General features: G+C 33.8%; 1 protein-coding gene and 1 long non-coding RNA gene across 3 annotated transcripts in view; one reads left to right on the top strand and one right to left on the bottom strand.

Annotated features, from left to right (window-relative positions):
• LOC127850937 (dystrophin-like) overlaps positions 1–26150 on the top strand; it is a 241431-nt gene that overhangs the window by 171370 nt on the left and 43911 nt on the right. The gene's annotated exons all lie outside the window — the stretch shown is intronic.
• On the bottom strand, positions 7251–12506 carry LOC127850941 (uncharacterized). The gene is made up of 4 exons (XR_008035569.1): positions 11871–12506; positions 11374–11554; positions 7803–11016; positions 7251–7433 (listed from the first exon to the last, which is right to left on the bottom strand). It is a non-coding gene; the product is annotated as an uncharacterized LOC127850941 (long non-coding RNA).

Here is a 26150-nt window from a genome sequence, read left to right as displayed (position 1 = left end):
GGAGAACACTGCTATAGTTAATACCTCGTGAGCATTATGGCCAATAGAAGATCTTAATGTCCCGAGAGAAATGAAGACGCTGGGGCCATCAACAAAAGTACAAACGACAACGAAAACATCAACAACGATGAATACAACGGAAACGACAATCGACGACGCAAGTTAAACATCGGAAAGCAGAGCAGAATCAACAAACGCATTCCAATCGCCACAGACGAACCTACAATCGACTTATCTTCATGACGGCGGCAATGACTTCAATGAAACATCGTATTCGCCGCGAGCTACAACTTCAAGACAACATGGACGACACCAGATGTACAGATGGCCAACGATCAACAGATGATGTTCTGCACAACATTTTGATTGACATTTAAATTGTATAACAATTACTAATGTTATTTATTCCAGCAGAGATGCTTATCAAGGAAATCATATTGTTATCTTCATATTTTCCATCATTTGAGTGTATTTATATGAATGTAGTTTTTGTTATTTAATTAGTAATTCAATAGTAAAATTTTAAAAGATTTTTTTAAATCATCAAATATAAAAAAATCAAATTAAGGGGGAAAGTTGTGTAACATAACGCACACAAAACGCACATTTGGGGCATTGTTGGATATATATAATGATCGAAATTTGTACCACATTTCATACAATCTTAAATAGGCAGCCATCTGGATCAACAAATCTTTAGCCTCGGGTTATAATTACCGGACACGAATATTTGCTTACCGTATGTGCCAATCTTCGGTCATTTCCGTATGTATTCGTTAGGTGTCCGTTGCATACGTATATTTAGGTTGCAGACACGTGACTTAACAAACGGCCAATCAGAATTGTACATGTAGACACGTGACGTTACACAGCCAATCAGAATTGTACACATAACAATTATCAAAGCTTTCGTTGTTTATATCTATATTTATAGACAGTCTTACTTAAACGGCCGAATATACAAGTCGCATTATTGCTGGCTTTCGCGGGATGGGCCCGTTGCGGGCTTCGCATGTATCTTGTATTTGACAAACATTTTGGAAACGTTGTGTTGTGTTAATAAGCAGAAATAAAACGCAAAGAAATCAGAAATGAACTTTGTTGGTTACTGTGTCTTTTCCACGAACGATACGCAATTACGCTACACTAACATTAAACTTTGGATTAAATTATCAAAATAAAGCAAAAGCCAAGTTGACAAATATGATTGTATTAATTCGCGTCAGTTCAAATAAGACGTTTTGCTTTGTAAATCAACGAGTTTTCATGACAACAACAACTTTACCGCGACGACGCGGGGATCGATCTACCTCGATTTTTTTTCATGGACGATGTCATAAGTCCAATAAGAGCAAACACATACTTTGTGTATGAGTAGTTTATCTTATATAAGATTTATGCAACGGGCATCGCATTGCGTAATGGTGCGCATCGAATTACGGAAATGAAGCGCAGTTTTTCGTTTTAATGGGAGAAGAACGCATGTCATTTAATGGAGTGTTTAAAATTGCCTGATGTTACAAAAGGTGCTTTTAGGTGACTCATTTCATTTGAAGATATAGATGTGTTTCATTGCATAATTTGATTTTTCGTCTCTGTGTTAAGGTTATAAAAGATATGATGTCTTTGTTCTGATGTTATTAGTATTAACTTATTTTTCCAATGTTTTTTTTTTTTTTTTTTTTTTCGACCGCCCGATGGACCATTTTCAAAATAATTTTTGTAAACCAATAAAAAAAAAAGTCGTGGCCTTATATTATGGGCTTTTTTTATCTCACTGATAAGAAAATGATGAGATGAGCTATTGTTAGCTAAATCTTGATGAAACTTGTTAAGAATGTTTATCTTGACAAAAGCTATTGCAAGTCGGTATCTGGGTCATGTGTGATGAAAATCTAGGTCACCAAGCCAAATTTTTATTTAAACCTTTTTGCTACTCTTGAAGCCTAATGTATTACTTAATCTTTTTAAACTATCTCAATATATTTATTTCGACAATAGCTAGGCTAAGTTTAATCTGGGTTATTTGAGACACAAAATAAGGTCACCAGGTAAAAACTTTGAAAATCTTGTTGCCACCCTAGTAGCCTTACCTTATGCAATCTTGATGGAAATGGGTTGGAATGGTTATCTTGACAATATCATGGCTTAGATTGTATTTTGTTCGAGTGTACTCATCCATAAACTTAGGTCACAATGTCAAATCATAGGAAAACTTTATTCCCTCTTTTGGAAGCAATGTTTATAACTCAATCTTGATGAAACATGATCAGATTAGTTATCTTGACAATATTTAGGCTTTGGTTGAATCAGGGTCAAGTGGGGTTAAAAACTAGGTCACCAGAGGAAGTCTTTAACAATTGGTGTACCTTGAACACAGGTGAGCGCTTTAGGGCCATTATGGCCATTTTTGTTTGTAGAATATGTAAACCTCAATGAGATCTGGTGTGTATTCTCCTCACAGAAACATATGGTGAGATTTTTCATGGAGATGCATACTGCATTACAGAGGAATTACATTGAAATAAAGGGCTTACCAGGATCTTGAATGATGAACATCTGTCAGTGATGAAGATGAAAATATTGAGAAGTGTGAGCTTTGATGAATATACCATGTTATAGTGCATATTCCTCTAGTGAAAATCCCTAAGTGCTTTACATTTCAAAACTTTTGGGCGTATCTTTTTGTACCCAACCAAAGGCGGAGGGATATAGAAATGGTGTTTTCCGTCTGTCTGTCCGTCTATCACAAGATTTTGTTAGGAATATATCTCAGAAACTATATACTTTTTTTAAGATATCAACATAAATCTTCACAGGTGTACAGGTATCAATGGCAGGGGGCATGAATTCAACGAATTTACTTATTTTAATTTATTTGTGGAGGACTTGTGATCAGGATTGGGGCTAGATTGATTTAGTTTTTGTCTTAAATATTGTATTTCTCCAAGTTTTTTATGTCCCCCACTATAGTAGTGGGGGACATATTGTTTTTGCCCTGTCTGTTGGTCTGTTGGTTGGTTGGTTTGCGCCAACTTTAACATTTGCAACTTTTGCAATATTGAAGATAGGAACTTGATATTTGGCATGCATATGCATCTCATGGAGCTGCACATTTTTAGTGGTGAAAGGTCAAGGTCATCCTTCAAGGTCAAAGGTCAAATATATGGGTCAAAATCACTCATTTAATGTACACTTTTGCAGTATTTCAATATTCAAGATAGCAACTTGATATTTGGCATGCATGTGTATCTCATGGAGCTGCACAATTTGAGTGGTGAAAGGTCAAGGTCAAGGTCATCCTTCAAGGTCAGATGTCAAATATATGTGGCCAAAATCGCTCATTTCATGAGTACTTTTGCAATATTGAAGATAGCAACTTGATATTTGGCATGCATGTGTATCTCATGAAGCTGCACATTTTGAGTGGTGAATGGTCAAGGTCATCCTTCAAGGTCAGAGGTCAAATATATGTGGCCCAAATCGCTAATTTTATGAATACTTTTGCAATATTGAAGATAGCAACTTGATATTTGGCATGCATGTGTATCTCATGGAGCTGCACATTTTGAGTGGTGAAAGGTCAAGGTCATCCTTCAAGGTCAAATATATGGGTCAAAATTGCTCATGTAATGTCACTTCTGCAATATTGAAGCTAGCAATTTTATATTTGAAATGCATGTGTATCTCATGGAGCTGCACATTTTGAGTGGTGAAGGGTCAAGGTCAAGGTCATCCTACAAGGTCAAACATCATATAGGGGGACATTGTGTTTCACAAACACATCTTGTTTACTTTAAAATCACAGGATTCCCATGATTGCATTAAAGAAAAAAGCTAGTGAACATTCTGGTAGTCTTTTTATCATCAATCATCAAGAACCATGCTCAGAATATTTTTTCTAACGATATTTTTACTGTGCAATTGGAACTATGTTGAAGTGTGTTGTAAAAAATGGCTTCAATTGTTGTGTCGTTTCTAGGTTATTCCCCTTCCAGTTTCACCACAGGGGACTATTACCCCCCTCCCCTCCCCCCCCCCCCAACCTCTGTCTCAGAACAATCTGGATCCTTTTTTATACCAAAATGGTGATTGCTTATAATGGTTACACGAATAATTGAAAATTGAGATTTGGATCGTTCTATAACTAAAAATGCTTCGGCTATAAAATGCTTTTGTGTTTACAAGACATATTCTGTCTGATATTGTTTTTGTATAATAATCTGAAAAATATTAAGACTACTTACTGACAATTTTATGCTGATACCTGTTCAAGCAGTATTTGCTACACCCCTAGCAATTCAATCCTCTTTAATGGAAAATATGTGTTCTTGTATTGAATAATAATTGTAATGATCATATACAAACATATTTATAGCATTCTTGAAATGTCTTGGGGAATACATTTCTATTATTATTAATTTTTTATCATCAAATGTCCAATATTCATGAAAGTCTGGTATAAACGTGGACTTTAGAATGAATGGCTTCAGCTCCCCTTCTCGAAAAAGTGCACTAAATGCGCATTTAATGCGCTTTTAATGCGCATTAAAGCGCATGTTATTGGCACCGTATTTTTTGCTGAAAAAAATATGGTGCCAATAACATGCGCTTTAAAGCGCATTTAACTAAACAAGTGCATTTTTCTGTTCAAATAATACACTTTTTTAGTGTATAAATGCACTTTTGTGTGTATTTTAAAGTGTACTTTAGTGTTTTTAAGTGAATTAATACGCTTAAGTGTATTTAAGTGTATTAATTCGCTTACCGTTTTTTTTTTGTTCCCCAAAAAGTACACTTGAAGCGTATTTTAAGCGTTTTAATTTACTTAGGAAAACATGAAAAAATACACTTAAATACGCTCTTGTGTATTTTTTGAAAAAAATACGCTCTAGTGTATTTTTTGCAAAATTTGGGGAAAAAAATACGCTCAAGTGTATTTTTTTTTTAAATACGCTCTAGTGTATTTTTTGAAGAAAAAAAAACGCTCAAGTGTTTTTTTAGTGTATAAAGTGCACTTAAGTGTATCTTTGAAAATGTCTATTAAAAAAACATTCATTTGGATATGAAAAGTGGCCGGTTTAAATATGATCTGAGAGAACAACAGCAAATAAACTTTGAAATAAACACATTTATTCACATAAATCATTTTAAAATAAACAAGTAGTTAAGGCCATTCTATGGGTGCTTAAAAGCTTTTCCGCTTTCCTCTGCAACTGCTTCCCCCTGTCCCTATACTTTTTGGTTTACATTGTTCCATACAAAGAATGCATTGAAAAAAAACATGTCAATATACAATTTTTTCAAACAATATCACAATAAATAACAATGGCAAATAAAATATGTTGAAAGACAAAGACATACATGTAGGCTTACCAAATTGTCAAATAGCAAAATAGTTTTTTTTTTAATCTTTCTCAATCCTCACATGGTTTTTAATATTGTTAAAGATTTTTTCTTGCCAAACTTGTAATGTGGCGCACAAATTATGTAAGTTTTTCGAGTTTATATGAAAAAACCTAAAATGACATCAAAGATAATTCGTTCTTATTATTAAATATATAAGCACTATGGACATGAAAGCACATTTGAGATCTACATAACTTTCCAAACTTGGAAATATATACAACCATTTACAACTATTTACTCACAAGTTATCTCAGTTTTAACTATAAAGGGGACATATCAACAGCTAGAACAGTATTTTATAGTCTGAAATAGATTTATTTATTAAAAATAACGTTATAAATAATTTCTAAACACAAACACTTTCAGAGGGTAAGAGAGACATTCGGAGGCCGTGGGAAAATCTTAGGAGTGACACAAATTCAAATAAACTTGTAATGTGGCGCAAAAATTATGTAAGTTTCTTGAGTTTATATATCTAAAAAAAATACATTTAAGATAATTCATTCTAATTATTAAATTTATAAGCATATGGACAATGAAACGCACACTCGCTAGGTTTTGGCAAACAATAACCTGCTCAGTAAGTTTTTGTGGGTTTTTGGCAAGGTGGTTTCCCGTCTGTAGATCTGCCGTGGAATCATATGGAATTCTATGGAAATCGTTAGATGGAATTCCGTGGAGTATTGGCACTAACTTTCCATCCGATTCCATGCAATCAATGGAAAAGTGAAAAAAAAACAGAAGAGGGACTTGATATGGGATGGAATTCCATAAAATGCCGTGGAATTCCATAGAATTCCGTGGCATTCCATATAATGCCGTGGAAATCCATAGAATGCCGTGGAATTCCATAGAATGCCGTGGAATTCCATAGAATGCCGTGGAATTCCATAGAACGCCGTGGAATTCCATAGAACGCCGTGGAATTCCATAGAACGCCATGGAATTCCATAGAATGCCGTGGAATTCCATAGAATTATATGGAATTCCGTGAAAAGATATGGAATTTAATAAAAAGCTGGAATAAAATAGAAAAAAACAGATTATAGATCAAAGGCATTTATCGATTTTGAAAAACAAATGTGAATGTAACTAAAAGTTTCATCATAGAAGTTAAACAAGAACAAGATCTGGCATCAATCATTAACCACACACATGCAGTCACAGTACATATTCAAAAATGAGTGGTTTTACATTTTCATAAAGTACCAACTCTCTTAACCACAGGCATGCATGCACACATTCAGAAACACATCCATAAACATGCCCGCATATACAGGTGAGAAAAGAAAAACTTATAAAAGGCACAATATAAAACATAGAAGTAGAATTTTACATTTCTCTTATGACAAGTATACTTCCTTTCTAACATATGTTCATAAACACACACAATTACATGCACACACACATCACGCACAATTGTTCTAGAGTTTTTCTCATAAGTTTTAACGTTCAACAACTGTTCCTTATTAATTCTAGAACACTTTCAGTATGATAACAGAAGTTCAGTTCTAGTTGATGTGTTCCAGTACAATTCTAGAAAAGTTCCGAAGGTTAACTTCAAAAATATTTAAGTCTGAAACCAACTTTCTAGAAAACAAATTCCCATGCAGACAACCAGTATTCAAGTACTGAGCATAGTTAATAATAATACATAACAAATTAACAACTGTTGTAAATTTGTTATTTATTATACTATGCTCAGTACTGTTGAACACGGACTTTATTCAATTATCCAAGTTTCAAATTCCTAAATTAAAAAAAACACAAATAAATAAAGACAAAAAACAAACACAAAATACAATTCACAAAATAAATAACTGGTCTTTTTTATACAAGAAGTAACCGAAATAAAACATGTCACTAGCCACAGACTGCCAGGCTTAACACAGAGGCTAGTTTTTAAAAATGTTTGTACAAGTCTTCCACTGCCATTTTCCTTTTCTTCTGAGAATATTGAACACCAGTCACTGCCTCCGGGTCCTTTTTGGTATGAGGTACATTGTATACTGCTCACATGTGCTCTACAGAATAAAAAATCATAAAAATGTCTAAAGCAAAGAGTTATTTACATTCAAACTATAACAAGAGATTGCAAAGCAATATGGTCCCCTACCTGTTAAACTTCACTATTTTTAGTTTGTTAAATATATTTGTTGCCATAGCAACCAGAATTCTTGCATTATAAACAACATGAAATGACGTGCAAAATGTCCTTATTGTCATCTGTTCATGTTTCAAGTTTCATGAAAAAATACTTAGAACTTTTAAAGTTATCACAGGATCCAGAAAAGTGTAACTGATTAAGACCAATATTTTGAATTCCAAGACAAAATACTTTCAGGTGGTTAACATAAAATAACTTATCTAGCCCAGGGCATGACAATATTTACCATGAATTTGTGGCCCTGTAAGTCCTCTAGGTAAATGCGCTTAAAGAGCTGCTTTGCTGTTAGATTATTTCCCTGCCAAACTCTGCAGTATCTTCCATCAACTGGTCAATGGTAATTAAAGCACATAATGAAAATGTGTAGGGAACGTAATTCATGAATTGTTTTAAATATTAAGTTGTTAAATGGTCTTTAGAAAGAGAACTTAAAACGAAGTGAATACATCGCAAAGCACTAAGCATAACTTAATTTGTTGGTATGATTAGTATAAATTTAATATTGCTATAAATAGAATGATGTGTAATTCTATTGGTATGAAAATGCACACTCAGATACCTAAAAACCAATTCCATTGGTTTAATTTTTTATTTACAAGCAAATACGTTGAATTGATATCCCCCGCCAATATGCTTCTGGACACATAAGTATTATATTTGACACTCAAACAAGCATTTTTTAAAGATACAAAGCGCCATAACCCCGTTTTTAACAGATGGTGTACAATTCCATTTGGCGTTCATCATCCTCTTATCCATGTATATATACTCGAACCAGGTTTCAATGAAATCCGCCAAAGCACTTCCAGGATATGGCTACGGACGGATGGAAAGACGGACAGACGGAAGGATGGAAGGACGGACAGACAACGCCAAAACAATATCCCTCCGCCTATGGCGGGGGAAAATAATAAACATTAACACCATTAATGAGCATTGAGTGCTCACCATGCACAGTACAAAACTTCCTTAGCCTCAGTTCCATAACCTTGCATAATAAAATTCCTATACTACATTCAACGTTATTAATTTCTCCACATAGGTCTTATTACTTCCTTTTTCAACCTGCAAACTCCACTAAGTGAAAATTTGGTGAAAATATGGGTGACAGCTGCTTTTAAACTAATATTTGCCATACTAAAACCTCAAATATCACATAAAAAGGTCTACAATAATGTCATAAGAAGATTAAATTTAAAGAAATATTTAGAAATAATAAAAAACACAAACCTTCAGTTGTTGTTCTATTCCTAGACAGACTGCTCAAACACTGTATGCATCACTCTTTAGCAATATTTCATGTCACTTTCCAAATGATATAAATACATAAGTATTTTAAGAAAGTGTTTTTAATGGAAAAACTCATGAACTCTTCTGTTTGTTAAATTTCTTTAACTTTATTTTAACAAGTTTAACCAGTACATTGTTCACCATGTTTCATGTTTCAATCTAACAGGTAAACTTTCTGTATTTGAATTCAGCCAATTAGAAAAGGCTGTTATATCTTATAACCAATAGATTTGCAGCAAACATACCCAACATCTGATGCAAAGCACACGTTGGGGTTATCAGATAGATTGTTATTTGACAACCTGGACTGGCTGAGTTTGATATTGAGAAAAAACAGTGTGTATACCACTTGGACAGGGTTAAGGAATTTTAACTTGTAGAAATTGCTTTGAAAGTAACAACTACTCCTACTTCTGCAGAACTACTACTTTAATTACTACAGCATCAACAACACCACCAACAACAGCAGCAACAATAACAGCAGCAACAGCAGCAGCAACAACAGCAGCAACAACAACAGCAGCAGCAACAACAACAGCAGCAACAACAACAGCAGCAACAACAACAGCAGCAACAACTGCTACTATTGCAACAACTGCTACTACTGCTACTTCTATTGCTACTACTATTGCTTCAGAAACTGTTAATGGTACTATTTCTACTACTACTTCTGCCACCACAACCTCTACTGATATAAAAAACACTACTGCTACTACATCAATTACTACAACAACAACACCTACTACAACAACAACAACTACTACTACTAATACAGCTACTACATCTACAACAACTACTACTACTGCTGCTGCTGCTGTCGCTACTATGAAGTCTATTTGGCTATTTGTAAGTGTAAGGTGTTCTATATGTGTTCTAATTCCCCATTAGAACTTTTGTAGAACTTACTGGTTCTTAAAGCATTCTAGATGTGTTCTAGAACTACATTTTAAAACATTTTTAGAAATTTCTTGACCATATTTTGTCCTTGAAATGTTCTAAAAAGGTTCTTGAAATTATTGGAACAGTTTCAGTCCTAAGCCATTTTCCACAAATGTTCTGGATTTATTCTAAAAAAACTGTTTTGGAACAATTCCAGAACATACGTTTTAGAACACAAATATGGAACAGTTCCAGAACTGTTCCAATTTCTAGAACAAATTTATATTTATCCTTATTGCATTTTCTTTTAAATACAAAATACATGATGCAAATAAATTCATACATGTATTAAACTACAAATACATTTCAGACAACCAGCGAAAATTTTCTAAGTTATTTTCCATTGATTTCCATCCAAGAAAATGTATAAGTTATTTTCCATAACGATTTCCGTTGAAAAAAATGGCTAAGTCCAACTTTCCATGGTGTTTTCCATACATTCCGTGGAAATGCATGGAATTTTAGTTGATATTCCGTGGAATTCCATAACAGCTTCAGATGGAAAATTGGCAAGTGGATGGAATTCCATCAAATTCCATGGATTTCCATCGATTTCCGTAGAATTCCGTAATATTTTCTATGGAAATCCATAGAAAAGTGCTAATGACTATGGCAGATCTACAGACGGGTTCCTGTGGGTTTAAACACTTTTTTGTATTAAAGTATGTTAAAGTCTTTTACAATTTTGTGCTGATATGTTTCAGTAAAAAAAGTAATAGCCCCATGCAGTTTTAAGGGAAAAAAACACAATGTGCAGGAAAATCATCTTTATAACACAAACAAATATGAACATAAGAATTGTACACTTCATTATAAAATGAGGCATTTGTGGAAGATTGTATGGAAAAAACGATTAACCGCAGTGTTCCGCAGTGGGTCAATATATTTAGATCGCAGCTGCTGCAGAGAACTAGGTCACAGCTGTTGGGGGTACCTGAACCGCAGTGGCCGGAGGAACCTGGACTTCAGCATTTGGAGAGACCTTGACCGAATATGGTGGTGGGACCAGTAGTCCAGTACAGCAGCCATTTGAGAACACGACCGCAACCGCCAGGGGGACCTGGATGGCAGCCAGTGCCTAGACCTGATCTTGGCAGCTGGAGGGACCTGGAAAGCAGCAGGCGAGACCGGAAAAGCAGGGGCTGGAGTGACATCTACCACTGATGTTGCTTGTGTCCTTCTCTTCTTAAGGATCTTGAATGCGTATTGATCTGCAAAAGATAAACATGATATCACACACTATCAAAAGGGCGAGGCATTCTTCATACTTGTTAAATTGTAAGGTTTTTGTTTCACTTAACTATGAAATATTGCTGTAATGGTAATCTTGTTGCGATTATAATTAGAAATTTAAATCAATGCAAGTTTGTTTGCTTGTTGTTTTTGTTTGTTTATTTTTGCAATTTTTTAATCCTGTGATCACATGTGACTAAACTCTTATCATCAAAGAAATAGCGTTTTGTAGACAATACAGTTTGAAAATGAACTAAGATGCGTGGTCTCATTTGGCTGTCTGGACTGGCTGGAAGTGTGATGCATTTTAAATGCAATAACCTGTATAGTTTTACCTCTCAACAAATCCAGCTTTTCTTAGTCAAGCACAGCCCACTCTCCTGCTTCACTTTAGTTGGCCAACTCTTGAAGGGTAAAAACCTGGTGTTAAAGTCCATACATCAGTAAGTATCCCCCTGTTTCTTCCTTTTTTAGCAGGTGATAATGCACATTCTTTCCTTGGGGCAAGAGTTTTACCTTTAAAATCAAAATATAAAAGTTCTCATTGAAATATGAGGGAAAGAAGTCCATTCAGTAATGACCAGACTTAGCTATAAATAAAGTTTAAGATGACAATAACCATAAAACACAGCCATAATAATTCACTGTACACAACATTAACACTTTTTAATTTGTATATTTATCTATTTTTGTTTCAATTGGTGTTAGTTTTCCTTAAAATTACAATGCATTTACTTATCCTTATACCAGAGACAATACATAAACATGATAATGATCATAATTAATTCAATGAACTTAATTAAAAAAGGGATGCAGAAATAAAAATACAAACCTGTTACAACTGTTCTTCAGTATCCAGCCACTTTGGACCTCCTTTGATTTACTACATTGTAGTAAATACACTTTGTTTTCATCACACAATACTTCATGCTGACAGTATTTCAAGACATTTGACACTACAAGTACAATTTAAAATCTTAATTTGCTAAATCATGTCTAAAAATGTAGCTCATTATCAGTTGCTGACACCTGCTTGTTTAAACAAATTTACTTCCTGTGCCCTAAACCAATCAAAAGTGGCTTGTTTTCAAAACAAAAACTATCAACCAATCAAAAGTATGCAGATGATATGCACCCCTTTGTTAGGCATTGCTGCATCACTGATAAGAGATTAGTGTTTATGATGCATATTTGATTTAATTGGGGGAGAGCTGATCTTTTATCTGTTGTGTCAGCTTGAGATATATCTACTGATAAAGGCAAATTTCAACACCAAAATATTTATGGAATAATACACATCACTGATAACAATTCTTCTCTTTGTGACCTTAAATTGAATATCATTACTGAGAAATGACAATCTGTTTATTGTTTATGAAATCACAAATTACAATACATGCACATAACCCTTAGCATATTATATTTATTTGTGAATATTTCAATTTGACATACTGAAAGGTGTTAGAAAATTATAATTCTATTATAAATATTATTTTAATTGCCTTTAAAAATGTGTTTAGTAGACAATGTGGTAGATATTAATTTTATTTGGGTTAAATATCAGTATAAGAAATTTGAGAAAATATAATTTAAATATTAAAAATATTGAAAGTGTCAAAAATATTATGTGGGCTTGCCAGAAGCCCACATAATATTTTTGACACATTCAATATTTTTAATAAGTGACCCACAGCCTGATTTAGTTGAACTTGTGCTTTTTAAAGCTGTTAAGCATTGTTGTTAAAAAATTTATTATGAATAGTATTATTTTCTTGATGTTTTCAAATAATCAATAAACATTTGATAATGTCATACATAACACTTGTATTTGTGTTGTTTTTGTAAATCCTACAAAATTTTTACTACTAATATATAATGTATGAAAAGTATAAAATATGTTCAGACCCAGAAAAGATACACTTATTAATACACTTAAATACGCTTAAATTGAAAAGACACACTGTCTTGGAAAAGATATAGTTAAAAATACACTTCCATTGAAAAGACGCACTCAATCATATAAAAGTACAGAAAAAATACACTTGGCAATTCAAAAGATTATGAAAAAACGCGCTCTAATTTCGAAAAATACACTTTAATGCACTTAAGTGTACTTTTAAAACGAAAGACGCAGAAAAAATACACTTTTTTGGAGAAAGCGCAGAATAAATGCACTTCTTAAAGTGTATTTTGTTAAAAAGCGTATTTTATTTCGAGAAGGGTCTATTATGTTCTGGTATAAGTGACTGCAGCTAGACTCTGCTTATTTATCCGGGATAACAATAACTTTAAAATATTTTTACCAATGTCTTCTCTGTAATTATTCTGATAGTCTATTTATCTTCCGAGTGTCAGACAATCTGTTCTGTCTGTTACATAAAATGTAGTCTAATTCATGGAAGAAAAATTCCTTTGTAATTAATACAGAATTTCCATTGAGAATCGGTTGACATTGTTTTGTTCATTTTTTCCCTTAACTTATTATGCCTCCCTTCTAAGAAGAAGGAGTATATTGTTTTGCTGGATGTCTGCCGGTCTGTCTGTCGATCTGTCTGTCAGTAGGCCAGTTCCGTTTCCGATCAATAACTCGTGAACGGATTTACTGATTGGCTTGATACTTCACATTGCATTGGTCTTGGAAGTAGATGACCCTATTTAAATTGGGGTCATTTAAGGTAAAAGGTCAAAGTCACTCTCACAATAAGTGTGAAAATCGTTGTTAAATTACATTATTAACATGTTCCACTATCTCTTCTGTAACACTGCAGATTTAAATTGCAATAATATGTAGATTGGAGGATATAGTCGCTTACTATTTGACCAGGGGGTCCTATTTGATCTGACCATTTACCTAGTTAAATTGGGATCAAGAGCAGTTTTGTCATGCATCAATTTACATAAATTGACTTTAAATATATACCTTAATATTGATGTGAGAGGGGTTAAAATTTGTTTTCATTCTTGGCTTATGAATGTGCTACATTTTCGATATATAAAAGCACAAATACCCATGCATGAAAGATCCACTTGTGGGTGTACTCGGCTTCCTATAAATGAACTCAATTACAACTTTAAATTGAAAGTTTAACCCTTGATGTACTGATGCAAGATAAATCGTAAAATCATAATATTTTTTAAGCACCTACTATAATGATGCAATTTTTACCTCAATAGCTTCAAATCATGCCCTTAGATTTGACAGGGTTACCTTGCAACATGCCTATGAATTTAGTAATTAACCTACTTCCAGTTTCCAATTTCAACTCCATCAATAACCAGGAACTGTATGCTGTAGGCAGTCTCCATAATTCTTTGAATTGCAGCCTTCTATAAATTCAGTGATAGTTAGCCTGCTGCCTCATGAACTTTGACAAACAGCCATTGGTTGAAACATTATGAATGATAGCTGAGATTGACATATCTTGGCTTTTGGGCAATAAAGAACAATTTGTGATAGGAGAAGTAATTGCCACTAATAGTGGCAAATTGAGTTAATTGATTTTGTAATTAAGCGAAAAGGTGTAGACCTATGTAATTGAAACAGCAGAGGGGGTTGATAACATCTGTAATCTGAAATAATTATGTTGAATGGAATATAATGTAGTGTAGGGTATGACCAGCCATTGAATTGATTATGAATTAGATTTAAGGGATACTGGTTTTAGAGTGAAAGTTTATATTCTGTTGGTCAGGGCAGCTGTATGTGTGGGTTATGATGTTGAGGGAATTAAATATTGCAGATCATAGAAGATAATGCCAGATAGTGTTGCTGTGATTTTATTGGTGATAATATATAAATACATGGTTTGGATGTTTGTTTTGAAATTTCATGGATAAAAATATAAGTAATTGGTCATGAAACAATGCCACTGGGACAGTGTTTATTGGTTCTGTAATTACTACTGAGCGATCATATTTTTAGCGCTGAAGATGATGTTATAGAGATAGATGTGTTTTCTTTGTCAGGATAAAGTAATCATGTTTGGCCAACAGTGACAGCTGATCCATTAGCTCCGTGACCCAATGTTCAGAATGGCATGCAAAATGGTTGTTTCTAAAAAGCAACAACAAAAACTGGTACATGAATTGAAGAAAACTTAAACCAGTGTTAAAAATTGCACAGCAGATGAAAGTGTATAAAATGCACTCTCTTGGGTCTACTTACATAATTAGTAACAAATATGGAGTAAGGGAACTTGATACTGTTGTATGTGATATCTGCTGGATTTTACATAGAAAAACCATATATTCACCAAAAAATAAAAAAGTTGTGAAAAATAATCATAAAAAGTTATTTTTATGTCATATAGAAGTATAAAAGAACATTCTGTTGCATATTTGCATACTTAACTATTTTTTTTAACTAAACAGGTAATTAAACTGAGAAAAATAAATTTAGTTGTATGTCTTAGAATGTTGGGAAATAAATTAAGCTGCCCATGAATAAATGCGCTGGTGCACATAACCTTTTAAGTGTTTTTATTTCTATGATCTATTTCTATTGAAGTTGAGTGGTTTAAATAACTATCTATTTTATATGTTATGTTTAGTTAACTGAAGTTTAATTTTCATTCAAATTGATGGTTGTGTGTTATTTTATATGCAATTTTTTTAACTTTGTTCAGGATAAACAGGAATAAAGGGTTCAAAAATTTGGACAGTTTGAAAAATGTATTTAAAAGGATATTAAGTAAGAAAAAAAGTTGTTAACAGTTAATTTTGAAATAAGCAGAAAAGCAGCGGGCTAATGGATGGATATAATGAAAAAAAAATAAGTTTTTTAATTGAAAGGTGTCTAGAAAAGTATATATATATATATAGTTTTAAACTGTTGAATTAATGAATAGCAATGCAAAGTCTTTGTAAATCATGGACCAGATTCTGTAGTTGTCACCATAGCAGGCAAAAAATTAAAATTTTTAATGAAGTTTTTTTGTGGAACCGTTGATAAAAAGCAAGAACTCTGGAGTGGCCAGTGCTTGCGAATGTTCTGTCGACCCTGGTGCATAATACGTCGCGGGATATTCGTTCCAGACAAAGACGCCTTCAGTTGTCGCCAAGTGTTCTGGAAGTCACCATGAATCTCAAATGTATGCTTAGAAAATTTGAACAGGTAGATAAAACTTCTTTAAATGATTTTGTTTTTAAGATAAAATTCTCTTTAATGAATTTGTTTTCTTTGACAATGTGGTTCATAGAAGAGCCATTCAACAAGAGGATTCATTAATTATTAAGCATTTCATTTGATATGCAAGCTTAATTCTTTTATTTGTCTTGAAAAGTACAGCCTTATTTTCAAAGTATAGGCTTTTAAACATGTTTTGCTATGACTATAGTAAGTCCCCTACTCTGAAATCAACCAGAAAAGATTGTCTTTACAGCTGTGTATGAGAAGCAAAATATTTAGCTCATATTTTTGCTTGTTATTTTAGCAGGATTAAAATCTGTGCTTTAAAAATAAGCATTTACTGCAATGTTGCTTTAAGTAAAAACAAAATATAATAAAAACAGGGAGCACAAAGATGAAGAATCTTGCATACATACAGAGGAAAATTATCTGGAACAGAAGCTTGGTTCAGGAGCAAGAGTTCTCAAATTTTAGGTTACTATTTCGGATATAATGAGTAGTTTTCCGAAAGGAATGTATGTGTGTGTTTTGGTTAGACAAGAGGGATTCGCAAAAATGAATTAGAGAATAATTAAAGACTGCTGATGGGTCATATAAACTGAAGATCTGTAAATGGTTTTGTATCATGGCAAAAACAGATGTAGGCCTTCATGGTGGCTGGGTTCATCATCTGTTGAGGGGCAAATACATTTGATTATACATGGGTGACTTATTATTGTATGATTGGTATCAAGTTTCATGTATTATATTTTTAATTGTATCTGTAGTATCAAATATTTGCATATTTTTTGTTGCTTCCTTACTGAAAGTAAACTCACAGTACTGAAAAAATATTGTCTGAATGCAAATAAAATGAATTATATTATTTGCTCAGAGCTGTGATGACCTTGATTTCATGTGATTCCATTTTCTAAATTTAGCCTATTATAAGTTATGCAAATGCAGTGCTCCAGCTATGCCTGAATGGAAGGTCGCACCGCCCCGCCGTTCCGAAGCCGCGCTTTGCTTTTCCTAGGCAATGTCCTGCCCTTTTAATCTGTCCTTGTACAAAAATATTTTTTATTATTTAATTTCATAACTGGCAAAATTACATTAACATATTATAATTTATTATTATTAATAAAATGTTACTCTTTTATTGATTTATTCCTCATTGTAGACATTTTATTCACAATGTTTAAAAATAAAGAAAATAATGTATTATAACAAATATTATATTATGAATATAATATGCAACAGGGAACGTCACAGATGACACAACTATATGCTCAAAAGTGCCCTTTTGACAAAATATCCTGCTGCCCTTTTCAAATCTTAGCTGTAGCACTGCGAATGGACCAATGGATTTTACTTATATTTTAACGCTATGTATCATTTCTGCCACAAAATCCAGAAAACTATTGCCATTTGCAAGAGAAAAGCTAATGGTATTGTGAAATGGTCTGTGTTCAAAATATGACCGAACATTAAGCCTGTGGATGGATAAATCATTGATGAAAGAAGTGGCAGGCCCTGCTTTAGTGTTATCACTTTTCCAGGCAGCATCTTGTCTGATGCAGATGATATTAGGGTCACACTTATCAGACCAGGCCTGCCTCAAAAAGTCATAATTCATCATTTGAAAATTATAGATACCAAGCGTTGCTCTCAAAAGTATTGTATCTCATTAAGAAATGGTTTGCAGATAAATGATTTTAAACTCATCCCTAAATGCATATGGGCAGACAAGGAATCCAGTATAGTGCCCAGGGTGGCAAGAAAATAGATTAACAGACTTCTGGTGTTTTACTTTCTTTTGAGATAATTGTGTGGAATGTAGCCTAAAGGTGTTACCTTGCTGCCCAATTGATCACTTCTGTTTTTTGGACATTTTTTTAAGAATAGACTTTAAATAATCTGATTTAGTGGTACCTTTTAAGCAGACATTATGACAATATTTAATTGATGCACATCAAGAAATGCACCTGGGGCCCTTTTATTAAACTGTTTCAGTAGTTTAAGTCTTTAAGTCTTTATTTTAAAATTGATAGCTTCAGGTCTATGGACTGGTATTATTGACTGCAGACTCTGCATTTTGGTCTGGGATTGCATTGACTTCATGATATTTTACCAATGTCTTCTCTGTAATTATTCTGATAGTCGAGTTATCTTCGGAGTATCAGATAATCGGTTATGTCTGTTATTAAGTCTGATTTATATACAAAAAAGTGCAAGTAATTCATACAGAATTGTCATATTTAATCTGTTGAGTTCTATGCATTTATTCATTATATTGTGTAACCTATTTTTCCCAGAAACTTTATTACATTACATTATTTAAATTTGATTTAATTTCTTCTGTCATACTACAAGTTAAAGCTGCAATAATTTGTAGATTGGATGAGGTCAGCTGTTCTTTTTGTCCAGGGTGACCTATTTGATCTGACCATTAACTGAGTTTAAGAAGAATGAAGAGCATTTTTATCCCCTGCCAAAAATGGGCGTTCCCCATCCGTCCACCCGTCATTCTGTCCGTTAGTCCATCTGTTTGTCACGTAATTTTGAAATTGGCAGGGGATATCAATTCAAAGAATTTGTATGTTGATTCATTAAATTTATGTAAATTGGTTCTAAATTTATGTCAGGGGGTTTGAAATTTGTTTTCAATCTTTGCCAATGAATTAACTAAATATTCCATATAAAAGTACAAAGACCCATCATGCATGAAAGATCCAGTTATTGGTTTACCTGTGCTGCCTACAAATGATGTCTAGTACAACAGGAAATTCTCCATCCATAGAAAAATTTGACGCCAGGCACAAACTTGGAAGATAAATCATGACGAAATTCAATCATATAATGTGTCAAGCACTTCGTACTATATTAAATCAATTATGACCTCATTATTTCCAAATCATGCCTTTTGATTTTACAGTTTTACCTTGCAGCATGCCTACGAAATAAGTAATTAACCTATTTTCAGTTTCCAATTTCAACTCCCATCAGTCCCCAGGCATTGTTTGTTGTTGGCATTCTCTGCAACCTACCTTTGAATTGCAGCCTTCTATAAATTCAGTGATAGTTAGCCTGCTGCCTCATGAACTTTGACAAACAGCCATTGGTTGAAACATTATGAATGATAGCTGAGATTGGCATATCTTGGCTTTGGGCAATGAAGAACAATTTGTGATTGGAGACATAATTGCCAGTAATAGTGGCAAATTGAGTTAATTGATTTTGTAATTAAGCCAAAAGGTGTTGACCTATGAAATTGAAACCGAAGAGGGGATTGATAGCATCTGTAATCTGAAATTTGATGAATGAAAAGGAATAAAAAGTAGTGAAGGCTATGCCCAGCCATTGAATGGATTGTGAATTAGATTTAAGGGATATTGGTTTTAGAGTTAAAGTTTATATTCTGTTGGTCAGGGCAGCTAAATGTGTGGGTTATGATGTTGAGGGAATTAAACATAAATGACAGATAGTGTTTCTGTGATTATATGGAGACTCAATGGTTTGGATATTTGTTTTGAAATTTAATAGATTGAAATCTCTGTCAATGGCCAGGAAATAATGCCAGTGGGACAGTGAATATTTGTTCTGTAATTACAATTAAGAGATCATATTTTGACCACTGAAGCTTTAGCGATAGAGATAGATGTGTTTTTTTGTTGTGATAGTAATCATATTTGAAAAGGGCCTTACAGTGACAGTTGATCTTTTAGTTCTGTGACCCTAAGTTCAGAATGACTTGAACAAGTAATTATCATTCATTGTTTCTAAAAAAGCAACAACAAAATCTGACCAATGTACATGAATTGAGGACAACTTCAAACAGTGTTATAAATTGCGCATCAGAGGAAAGTGTATAATGCACTCTCTTGGGTCTTAACTTACATCATTTATAAGACATAGGGAGTAAGGCAACTTGATAGTGTTGCTCAAATGTTCTATATACATGAGTTTATTTTGAACAACAATTTATTCACTGAGAAAATCAGTTGTGAAAAATAATGGTAGAAAATGTTTTTTTTTCATGTCATATGGAACATATAAAAGAACAATTTTGTGAACTATTTGATGAACTACAATTTAATTTGAACTAAGGAACACAAAGCAAAAATTGAGTTGAATGTATTTGGAAGGTGGGAAAGATTGGTGCCTGTGAATAAATACACTGGTGCGCAAAACATTAAAACTGTTTTTTTTAATATAATCTTTGAAGTTATGAGTGGTTTGAATAGAATCCATGTTATATGTGATGTTTTTATTAACTTAAGTTTAACGAAAGCACAGAATAGATGGTTGAATGCTATTTGAAGTGCAACAAACATTTAGTTTGTCTGGGATTAACATTTATAAAAAGTTGAAGGTTTGAAAAGTTTGAAAAAATTATTGAAAGAATATAAAATGAGAAATGTGTGAAATAATTTATCTTTAAAGTTTGGAAAAGAAACTGCCAAACAGTAATTAATGAAAATTATTAAGGTTATTTAATTGTTAAGAATCTGTAAAAGTAGACAGATATATATAGTTTAAACATGTTGAATTATTATGTAAAGCATAACAAAGTCGATGCAAATCATTGACCAGATACTTAATAAATCATCTAAGCTGGCAGTGATTATCAATTTTTTAATGAAGTTTTGTTTTGGATCCGTTGATACAAAGCGGAAACTCTGGAGTGGCCAGTGCTTGCGAATGTTCTGTCGACCCTGGTGCATAACACGTCGCGGGATATTCGTGCCCGACAGAGACGCCTAGAGTTGTCACCAAGTGTACTGGAAGTAACCATGAATCTCAAATGTATGCTTAGAAAATTTGAACAGGTAGATACAATTCTCTTTCATGATTTTTATTTTTTGTGACAATTTGGTTTATAGTTGTGCAAGTAAACATAAAGATGCATTGATAAATTAGGATTGCATTAAATGTTAAAGATGAATTTTTCAATTTATCTTGAAAATTCCAAGCTGGATTCCAAATTATAAGCTTACATAACATGTTCCGCTGTGACTTCAGTAAAACCCCTACACTCAGAAGTTAAAGGGCGTCGATTGTCTTTACAGCTGTTCTAGAGAGGCAAATATTTAGGGTATTTTTATGCCCCCCTTCGAAGAAGAGGGGGTATATTGTTTTGCTCATGTCTGTCGGTCGGTGCGTCCGTCGGTCCGTCCACCAGATGGTTTCCGGATGATAACTCAAGAACGCGTAGGCCTTGGATCATGAAACTTCATACGTAGATTGATCATGACTGGCAGATGACCCCTATAGATTTTCAGGTCACTAGGTCAAAGGTCAAGGTCACAGTGACTCGAAATAGTAAAATGGTTTTTGGACGATAACTCAAGAATGCTTAGGCCTAGGATCATGAAACTTCATAGGTACATTGATCATGACTGGCAGATGACCCCTATTGACTTTCAGGTCACTAGGTCAAAGGTCAAGGTCGCAGTAACTTTAAACAGTAAAAATGGTTTCCGGATGATAACGCAAGAATGCTTACGCCTAGGATCATAAAACTTCATAGGTACATTGATAATGACTGGCAGATGACCCCTATTGATTTTCAGGTCACTAGGTCAAAGGTCAAGGTCACAGTGACTCTAAACAGTAAAATGGTTTCCGGATGATAACTCAAGAATGCTTATGCCTAGGATCATAAAACTTCATTGGTTCATTGATCATGACTGGCAGATGTCCCCTATTGATTTTCAGGTCACTAGGTCAAAGGTCAAGGTCACAGGGACTCAAAATAGTAAAATGGTTTCCGGATGATAACTCAAGAATGCATACGCCTAGGATCATCAAACTTCATAGATACATTGATCATCACTGGCAGATGACCCCTATTTATTTTCAGGTCACTAGGTCAAAGGTCAAGGTCACAGTGACTAGAAACAGTAAAATGGTTTCCTGATGATAACCTAAGAATAATTAGGCCTAGGATCATGAAACTTCATAGGTACATTGATCATGACTGGCAGATGACACCTATTGATTTTCAAGTCACTAGGTCAAAGGTCATGGTCAGCCTATGGTCAACTGACAGCCTATATGGGGGGCATGCATGTTTTACAAACAGCCCTTGTTGCTATTGTTTTTAGGGGGATGAAAAGCTGTGCCTTACCAACAAACATTTACTGGGTTGTTGCATTAAATTAAAACAAAACATAGGAAAAACATGTGCACTAAGTTAAAACTCCTTGCATGCTCCGTAGGGAAGTAATCTGAAACAGAAGCTTCCATGGTTAAGGAGCAAGAGGTCTGCGTGAATTTCAAGTCACTCTTTGCAATTATAATGAGCAGTTTTGTGATAGGAATGTATGTGTGTGTTAAGTTAATAGACAAAAGGGATTCGGAAAAATGAATTAAAGGATAATTAGCGACAGCTGATGGGTCGTATAAACTGATGATCTGTAAATGGTTTTGTATTATGGCAAACACAGATGTAGGCCTTTGTGGTGGCTGGGTTAATCTTTTGTTGAGCTGCAATTACATTTGATTATACATGGGTGACTAATTGTTTTAGGATTTGAATTAAGTTTCATGTATATATATTTTTGTGTATGAATACATATTTACTTATTCTTTTGCTCTTTCTTAGGGTAATTAATATCGCAGTACTGAAAAAAATTGTCTGAGGGCCAATAAAAAGAATAATTGTAATTGGTCTGAGGATGCCATTTTCCATGGGGGATGCCTTGTAATGCAAATGGATATTATCTATGTATTTTACTCATATTTTAACCCTCTGTACCATGGCCACCAAAATGTCCAGAATATTATATCCCATTGAGAGAGAAAGGCTAATGGTATTGTGAAATGGTCTGTGGTCAAAATTTCATGGTACATTTTGTTTGTGGATGGATAAATCATTGAAGAACAAAATGAGCGGCCCTGTTTTAGAGTTATCACTTTTCCAGGCAGTTTTCTGTCTGGTCCAGATGATTCTAGGGTCACAATTATCAGACCAGACTGCCCAAAAAGTAATAATTCTTCATTAGTAATTTAGATTCCAAAGGTTGTCCTCAAAAGTATTGTATCTCATAAAGAAATGGTTTGCAGATAAATTGTTTTAAACTCAACCCTAATTGCATATGGGCAGACAAGGAATCCAGTATAGTGCCCATGGTGGCAAGAAAATAGATTAACGGACTGATGGTGTTTTACTTTCTTTTGGGATAATTGTGTGGAATGTAGCCTAAAGGTGTAACCTTGCTGCCAACATGATTGCTACAGTTGGACATTAGCAAAGCACAGAATTTACCTGATATTTTTACCATCTATACAGAAATCTATGTTTTTATGCCATTGTTTTGCACATGTCGGTCGGTCCGTCGGTCGGTCTGTCGGTCCGTCCAACAGATGGTTTCCGGATGATTACTCAAGAAATCTTAGGCCTAGGATCATGAAACTTCATGGGTACATTGATCATGACTGGAAGATGACCCCTATTGATTTTCAGGTCACTAGGTCAAAGGTCAAGGTCACAGTGACTCGAAACAGTAAAATGGTTTCCGTATGATAACTCAAGAATGCTTACGCCTAGTATCATGAAACTTCATAGGTACATTGATCATGACTGGCAGATGACCCCTATTGATTTTCTTGTCACTAGGTCAAAGGTCAAGGTCACAGTGACGCGAAACAGTAAAATGGTTTCCGGATGATAACTCAAAAATAATTAGGCCTAGGATCATGAAACTTCATAGGTACATTGATCATGACTGGCAGATGACCCCATTTGATTTTCAGGTCACTAGGTCAAAGGTCAAGGTCACAGTGACTTGAAACAGTAAAATGGTTTCCAGATGATAACTCAAGAATGCTTACGCCTAGGATCATGAAACTTCATAGATACATTGATCATGACTGGCAGATGACCCCTTTTGATTTTCAGGTCACTAGGTCAAAGGTTAAGGTCACAGTGACTCGAAATAGTAAAATGGTTTCCCGATGATAACTCAAGAATGCTTACGCCTAGGTTCATGAAACTTCATAGGTACATTGATCATGACTGGCAGATGACCCCTATTGATTTTTCAGGTCACTTGGTCAAAGGTCAAGGTCACAGTGACTTGAAACAGTAAAATGGTTTCTGGATGATAACTCAAGAATACTTAGGCCTAGGATCATGAAACTTCATAAGTACATTTATCATGACTGGCAGATGACCCCTATTGATTTTCAGGTCACTAGGTCAAAGGTCAAGGTCACAGTGACAAAAACCATATTCACACAATGGCTGCATCTACAACTGACAGCCCTTGTTTATTAATGGAGATGAAGAAATGCATCATTGCTTACAATTATTCAGTAGTTTTGTTGTTGGAAGTCACACATTATTTCAAAATATATTCTGTTATAATTGATGTCTATTTAACTTGCATTAGTGGTGCTCATTCTCTGCTTAAATTTGTAAGATTAAAAAAAAGAAAAACACAGTCATGTCTTTTAAAAACAGCAAAGAACCATTGCTACAGTTGTAGTGGGTACTGGCTTTAATGATGGTCTCGCTGATTTGTAAATCACTAAAATCTGGGTTGTAAGTTTGTAATCCTTTATGATCTGTTATGATAACCGGTTATGATGGCCTGAATGATCAAACGGATTAATTAGGCATTTCCTTGATTACAATAAACAAATTAAACCCCTCTGGAATGCGTCTGACCAATTAAGAAAACCCCCAAGTGGGAAATTAGCTGAAAGCTAGTTATCTCCCCTTTGTGAGTTGCGTAATAGATGTGAATTAAGCCACAAACATTTTATCCCTTTATTTACTCTCCTTGTAATGAAGGATTTGTTGGTCCTGAATAGGGATTTGTCTCAAGTAGGGTATTATAGAGGTAACATTGGAGAATGTTGATGTTGTGGTCTTTAGCAAATATATAAAGGTACTATTATAGAGTGTGTATTGACAATTATTTGAAGAGTACTAGAAATTATCTCCAGTTTTCACTTGTACAAAGCTTAAACTTTTGTAAGTAATCAATCTCCATATTATATTGTAAAGAAATAATTTATTTTACACTGGTATGTACTTAAACATAATTAATATTTAAAGCTTTTAAAAGCCTGATTTTAATTTGTGCATGTAAGCATGCACCTGGAATTATTCATTGCTGGTTATATTATGCATAGAAAAAAGTACAAACAGCATTTTAATAAAAAAACTACATACAATTGCAAATATCTTGTTTGAAAGTTTTAGCATACAAGTAAACATATGCTCAAGGTTAAAAGTTTAAATTTAATTTGTGAGTGTTGAAAACATCAGCATCAAATAGTTATAGCTACCACACAGCTACATTGTCATTTCTTTGGTGACAAGAAGATTTCAAGGGAAAATTTTGGTGACAGCTTAATTCTCCTTAAAATTCCCATCTTGGTCGTTAGAAATGCGATAGTCCAGATGTCTTACCATATTATAACTATAAATGCTGATCTTTTCATCAGAATGCAGTCTTCCCTATGTGATTAGCAGATTAAAAGGTAAATGTCTGTTTGAAATTGCAACAGATTGAAATCCAAGATAAACGTTTTATTGGAGAAATGAAAGAGTTGCTTTGTTTGATTTATTGTTCAGTTCAACTTTGACTTTATGTAGTTGGAAAGCAAATCGTGTCGCATAAACGTTATGTCACAAATTGCAATTTTCAATGTAACAAAAGTCAATGACTTTTCTGAAATTTCTTTAAATTGAATTTAACATTAACAACAATAGTTGTATAAAAGTACAAAGAATGCATTTGTTTTGACCATGAATTTGAAGTTGAAATGATTCACTTAAATAAGACATTTTATAACAAATAATATTTCATAAACAAGAAAACAATATTAGAACTGAACTCATGATTTGGTTGCTTAGATGTTACTGAAGTAAAATTATTTAGATGCATTTATTGATGACAAAATATGTCCCAGTATGGATAAAATCTATTATGCAATTTGAATATTATGATCATCAGGTAGAATAGGTTTTAAATTACTGTGTGGCTGCAG

This window comes from Dreissena polymorpha, chromosome 11 (genome assembly GCF_020536995.1).
Source record: "Dreissena polymorpha isolate Duluth1 chromosome 11, UMN_Dpol_1.0, whole genome shotgun sequence".
Classification (NCBI taxonomy): Eukaryota; Metazoa; Mollusca; class Bivalvia; order Myida; family Dreissenidae; genus Dreissena; species Dreissena polymorpha.
The sequence above is the reverse complement of the archived record's forward strand: the minus strand, read 5'-3'. Positions and strand labels throughout refer to the sequence as shown.